Source organism: Salmo trutta, unplaced genomic scaffold, assembly GCF_901001165.1.
Source record: "Salmo trutta unplaced genomic scaffold, fSalTru1.1, whole genome shotgun sequence".
Taxonomy (NCBI): domain Eukaryota; kingdom Metazoa; phylum Chordata; class Actinopteri; order Salmoniformes; family Salmonidae; genus Salmo; species Salmo trutta.
The window spans coordinates 1-6,830 of NW_021822694.1; the positions used below are offsets into that span (position 1 = coordinate 1).

A 6,830-nucleotide genomic window follows, 5' to 3' on the forward strand; every position below is an offset into this window, starting at 1 on the left:
TGACTGACTGTTTCTGCTGCCTGTTCTCTGACTGTCTGTTCTGAACCGACTGTTCTCTGACGGACTGTTTTTCCTCACCTCTGTCTCTTTCAGCTGTTTACCCTCTGCAAAAGAACAATGCAAAAACAAAGCCCGTCTGGAGCTGGCTGAACTACGAGGCTGTAAGCTTCTCCCTCTCCTCCCTCTCTCCCTCCCTCCTCTCTTCCCTCCTCCCTCCCTCCCTCCCTCCTCTCCTCCCTCTCTCTCTCCTTCCCTCATCTCCTTCTCAACCTCCTCCTCCTCCTCCTTTTCCATCCTCTCTCCCTCTTCCTCCCTCTTCCACCTCCTCCCACCTCCACCCTCCTTTCCTCCTCCTCCATCTCTTCCTCTCCTCCCTCCTCCACCCTCCCCCCCTCCCCCCCCCCCTCCCCCCCCCCCTCCTCCTCCATCTCCTCCTGCCCTCTCCCCCTCTCTCCACCTCCCCTCCTTCTTTCCTTCCTTCCTTCCTTCCTTCCTTCCTTCCTTCCTTCCTTCCTTCCTTCCTTCCTCCCTCCCATCTCTCCCTCCCTCCCTTCCTTCCTTCCCCCTTCCTCTCCTCCCTTCCTCCCTCCTTTCCTCCCTCCCATCTCCTCCTCCTCTATTCTACTGTATCAGTCGTCTCCATCCTAGCGTAAAGAACAAATCAACCAGTCCTCTATTTGATGGAGACAAGGCTGCTTAGTTTGGAAAGCAGTTAACTACTGTATTAAATTACATTAAAAAAAAAATACTTTATTAGTCCCCTCAGAGCTTTACGTAAGAGGTACTCAAACTGTAAGACACTAAGTGTTTGTATGTTTCTGTGTGTTTCAGGAGAGCTTAGCCAGACTGCAGAGGGCTTTCGCCAGGAAATGGGAGTTTATATTTATGCAAGCTGAAGCACAAGCAAAGTAAGTATCTCCTCCAATGGCACCCTATCCCCTACACAGTGCACTACTATGGGTGCTAGTTGGCCCTTGGTTATAAGTAGTGCACTATGTAGGGAATAGGGTACCATTTTGGGCTGCAAGCCCATGTTGAGCTGAATTGATGCATGCAGACTTGACTGGTAAAACAGCCCTTTTCCCCCCAACAACACAGCATCAAGGGCTCTGCCTCAATTTACTCACAGATATGAAGAGAGGAGAGGAGAGAAGGGGGGGAGAGGAGAGGAGAGGAGAGGAGAGGAGAGGAGAGAGGAGAGGAGGAGAGAGAGAGGAGAGGAGAGGAGAGAAGGGGAGGGGAGGGCAGGAGAGGAGAGGAGAGGAGAGGAGAGGAGAGGAGAGGAGAGGAGAGGAGAGGAGAGGAGAAGGGGAGGGGAGGGGCAGGAGAGGAGAGGAGTGTACAGATGTAGGATCTTAATTTGAGGCCCGTTTGCTACAGCAGGAAACTTATCCTGCAGCAACAGGAAATCTAAATTATTATTATGTGGATTATAAATAATGAACATGTTTCCAAGGGTTAATACATTTATTGTTTGGGGAAATTCAAGTCTGAAATTTCTAAGTGAAAATTGCAATCTTCAGAAGCCTTTTTTAAACCTCAAATACAAATACACGTTTTACTTTTCATACATTCAGAAAGTTCATCTGCAACAGGGTGATCAAAGAAGACCTACATCTGTAACTAAATGAATGATGGGATGTCTGTGTTACAAGGTGTTTGTCTCTATCCTTTAACACAGAGTTGACAAGAAGAGAGACAAAATTGAGAGGAAGATTCTGGACAGTCAAGAGAGAGCATTCTGGGACGTGCACAGACCAGTGGTAAGAATACAACCTCTCTCTGTTTCCCTGTCACCACAGACCAGTGGTACAAATACAACCTCTCTCTGTTTCCCTGTCACCACAGACCAGTGGTAAGAATACAACCTCTCTCTGTTTCCCTGTCAACACAGATCAGTGGTAAAAAATACACGATCTCTCTGTTTCCCTGTCACCACAGACCAGTGGTAAAAAATACAACCTCTCTCTGTTTCCCTGTCACCACAGACCAGTGGTAAAGAATACAACCTCTCTCTGTTTCCCTGTCACCACAGACCAGTGGTAAGAATACAACCTCTCTCTGTTTCCCTGTCACCACAGACCAGTGGTAAAAAATACAACCTCTCTCTGTTTCCCTGTCACCACAGACCAGTGGTACAAATACAACCTCTCTCTGTTTCCCTGTCACCACAGACCAGTGGTAAAAAATACAACCTCTCTCTGTTCCCTGTCACCACAGACCAGTGGTAAGAATACAACCTCTCTCTGTTTCCCTGTCACCATAGACCAGTGGTAAAAAATACAACCTCTCTCTGTTCCCTGTCACCACAGACCAGTGGTAAAAAAATACAACCTCTCTCTGTTCCCTGTCACCACAGACCAGTGGTAAAAATACAACCTCTCTCTGTTTCCCTGTCACCACAGACCAGTGGTTACAAATCTCTCTCTGTTTCCCTGTCACACAGACCAGTGGTTAAAATACAACTCTCTCTGTTTCCCTGTCACCACAGACCAGTGGTAAGAATACAAACTCTGTTTCCCTGTCACCACAGACCAGTGGTATAAATACAAACCTCTCTCTGTTTCCCTGTCCCCACAGACCAGTGGTAAAAATACAAAACTCTCTCTGTTTTCCCTGTCACCACCAGACCAGTGGTAAGAATACAACCTGTTTTCCCTGGTCACCACAGACCAGTGGTACAAATACAAACCCTCTCTCTGTTTCCTTGTCACCACAGACCAGTGGTAAGAATACAACCTCTCTCTGTTTCCCTGTCACCATAGACCAGTGGTAAAAAATACAACCTCTCTCTGTTCCCTGTCACCACAGACCAGTGGTAAAAAATACAAACCTCTCTCTGTTCCCTGTCACCACAGACCAGTGGTAAAAAATACAACCTCTCTCTGTTTCCCTGTCACCACAGACCAGTGGTACAAACCTCTCTCTGTTTCCCTGTCACCACAGACCAGTGGTAAAAAATACAACCTCTCTCTGTTTCCCTGTCCACCACAGACCAGTGGTAAGAATAACAAACCTCTGGTTCCCTGGTCACCACAGACCAGTGGGTATAAATACAACCTCCTCTGTTTCCCTGTCACCCACAGACCAGTGGTATAAAATCCAAACTCGCGTCTGTTTCCCTGTCACCACAGACCAGGTGGTAAGAATACAACCGGTTTCCCTCCTCCCTGTCCACCACAGACCAGTGGTAACAAATCCAAACCTCCTCTCTGTTTCCTGGTCCACCACAGACCAGTGGTAAGAATACAACCTCTGTTTCCCTGTCACCACAGACCAGTGGAAAAATACAATCTCTCTCTGTTTCCTGTCACCACAGACCAGTGGTAAAATACAACCTCTCTCTGTTCCCTGTCACCACAGACCAGTGGTAAAAATACAACCTCTCTCTGTTCCCTGTCACCACAGACCAGTGGTAAAAATACAATCTCTCTCCTGTTCCCTGTACCACAGACCAGTGGTAAAAATACAACCTCTCTCTGTTTCCCTGTCACCACAGACCAGTGGTAAAAAATACAACCTCTCTCTGTTCCCTGTCACCACAGACCAGTGGTAAGAATACAACCTCTCTCTGTTTCCCTGTCACCATAGACCAGTGGTAAAAAATACAACCTCTCTCTGTTCCCTGTCACCACAGACCAGTGGTAAAAAATACAACCTCTCTCTGTTCCCTGTCACCACAGACCAGTGGTAAAAAATACAACCTCTCTCTGTTTCCCTGTCACCACAGACCAGTGGTACAAACCTCTCTCTGTTTCCCTGTCACCACAGACCAGTGGTAAAAATACAACCTCTCTCTGTTTCCCTGTCACCACAGACCAGTGGTAAGAATACAACCTCTGTTTCCCTGTCACCACAGACCAGTGGTATAAATACAACCTCTCTCTGTTTCCCTGTCACCACAGACCAGTGGTAAAAATACAAACTCTCTCTGTTTCCCTGTCACCACAGACCAGTGGTAAGAATACAACCTGTTTCCCTGTCACCACAGACCAGTGGTACAAATACAACCTCTCTCTGTTTCCTTGTCACCACAGACCAGTGGTAAGAATACAACCTCTGTTTCCCTGTCACCACAGACCAGTGGTAAGAATACAACCTCTGTTTCCCTGTCACCACAGACCAGTGGTAAAGAATACAACCTCTCTCTGTTTCCCTGTCACCACAGACCAGTGGTAAAGAATACAACCTCCCTCTGTTTCCCTGTCACCACAGACCAGTGGTAAAGAATACAACCTCTCTCTGTTTCCCTGTCACCACAGACCAGTGGTAAAAATACAATCTCTCTCTGTTTCCCTGTCACCACAGACCAGTGGTAAAAATATAGATACACTGTGAAGCAATAAATAGACCATGGTGGCGAAGTAATTACAATTTAGCAATTAAACACTGAAATGGTAGAATGTGCAGAAGATGAATGTGCAAGTAGAGATACTGGGGTGCAAAGGAGCGAGATAAATAAATAAAAACAGTATGGGGATGAGGTAGATTGGATGGGCTATTTACAGATGGGCTATATACAGGTACCGGCAGTAGAAGGGGTCCGGGTATTGTAGCCCAGGAGTGGCTGATGGGCCTCTTTTAGCTAGCTGGGAGAAAAGGCCTAGATTAGCCTGGCTAGCTCCAGGCTAATTGGCGCTTGCTCCGGGATCGACGTTAGCCAGTACTCGGATAGCAGCTAGCTAGCTGCGAAGATCCAGGTGAAAAGGTTCAGAGTTTTGCGGTAGGAATCCCGGGGATATGGAGAGAAAAATATGTCCGGTGTGCTTTGGTTTGAGTCGCATTGTACAAACTGGCGAGAGCATTCCAAGCAAAAGGTTAGCTGATGACCGCTAGCAGTGGTTAGCTGACTGCTAGCTGGTAGCTAGTTAGGGGGATTCAGAATTCGAGGTGAATAATACGTCAGAAACAAACAGATCTACACCACATTGGGTGAGGCGGGTTGCAGGAGAGTGTTTTGAAGTTGAGTTTTAGAGAAAAAATATTAAAAAGTTATATACATGGGAAACGACAAAAGGATAGTTTAACCATGTTAAAACGAGAGTTCAGTTCATGTAACATGAGGGACAGAAGTAAATGAATCACTAGCCACATGAAATCAATCATTTTCAGAAATTACTTTGTCAAAGCAACAAAATAACTTTTAATTTTTACATTTTTTATTTAACCTTTATTTTAACTAGGCAAGTCAGTTAAGAACAAATTGTAATTTAAAATGACGGCCTACCCCGGCCAAACCCAAACCCGGACGACGCTGGGCCAATTGTGCGCCGCCCTATTGGTGGAGAACCTTCCTAGAGGTCACATGTCAAAATGATGAATTTTGGCACTTTAGCAAGTCAGATTTATTGAATTCTCCATGTGGTCTATATTAAAGGGAAATGTAATATAAAAGGCTTTTAAAATTCAATATTGTTGCACAATTTCTACTTAAAATATCAAAAGGGCACTTTTCATGAATTGAACCAAATGTATAATTGTTTTTTGTCCTTGTTCCACAGCCTGGAGACGACTGATGGAAATGTGTCCTTGTTCCACAGCCTGGAGAAGACTGATGGACATGTGTCCTTGTTCCTCTCCACAGCCTGGAGAAGACTGATGGACATGTGTCCTTGTTTCTCTCCACAGCCTGGAGAAGACTGATGGAAATGTGTCCTTGTTCCACAGCCTGGTGAAGACTGATGGAAATGTGTCCTTGTTCCTCTATACAGCCTGGAGAAGACTGATGGACATGTGTCCTTGTTCCTCTCCACAGGCTGGAGAAGACTGATGGAAATGTGTCCTTGTTCCTCTCCACAGCCTGGAGAAGACTGATGGAAATGTGTCCTTGTTCCACAGCCTGGTGAAGACTGATGGAAATGTGTCCTTGTTTCTCTCCACAGCCTGGAGAAGACTGATGGAAATGTGTCCTTGTTCCTCTCCACAGCCTGGAGAAGACTGATGGAAATGTGTCCTTGTTCCACAGCCTGGTGAAGACTGATGGAAATGTGTCCTTGTTCCTCTCCACAGCCTGGTGAAGACTGATGGAAATGTGTCCTTGTTCCTCTCCACAGCCTGGTGAAGACTGATGGAAATGTGTCCTTGTTTCTCTCCACAGCCTGGAGAAGACTGATGGAAATGTGTCCTTGTTTTTCTATACAGCCTGGAGAAGACTGATGGACATGTGTCCTTGTTCCACAGCCTGGAGAAGACTGATGGACATGTGTCCTTGTTCCTCTCCACAGCCTGGAGAAGACTGATGGAAATGTGTCCTTGTTCCTCTCCACAGCCTGGAGAAGACTGATGGAAATGTGTCCTTGTTTTTCTATACAGCCTGGATGTGTGAACACAACAGAAGCCGACATCAAGAAGTCCTCAAGGATGAAGCAGCCTCATAAAACAAGAAAGGTACGGACTGTCATATGTACTGTAATATGGATTGTAATATCTACTGTAACATCTACTATAATATAGACTGTAATATGTACTGTAATATAGACTGTAATATGTACTGTAATATCTACGGTAATCTCTACTGTAATACTGAAATTGATGTAGCTAATGTATCGGTTTTACTTTACGGGAGTCTTTGAGCTGGCCGTGTAGACACATGACTAGAATACTATTATTGAATGGTTCAGTTGAAGAGAGAAGATGTGGTGACAGCAGTGAAAGAGAGAGAGGATGTGGTGACAGCAGTGACAGAGAGAGAGGATGTGGTGACAGCAGTGAAAGAGAGAGAGGATGTGGTGACAGCAGTGAAAGAGAGAGAGGATGTGGTGACAGCAGTGACAGAGAAAGAGAGAGAGGATGTGGTGACAGCAGTGAAAGAGAGAGAGAGAGGATGTGGT

General features: G+C 45.9%; 1 long non-coding RNA gene across 1 annotated transcript; it reads left to right on the forward strand.

Moving 5' to 3' along the window:
- Positions 1-832: 832 nt before the first annotated feature.
- On the forward strand, positions 833-6,387 carry LOC115183657 (uncharacterized). The gene is made up of 3 exons (XR_003874042.1): positions 833-908; positions 1,682-1,763; positions 6,313-6,387. It is a non-coding gene; the product is annotated as an uncharacterized LOC115183657 (long non-coding RNA).
- Positions 6,388-6,830: the final 443 nt, after the last annotated feature.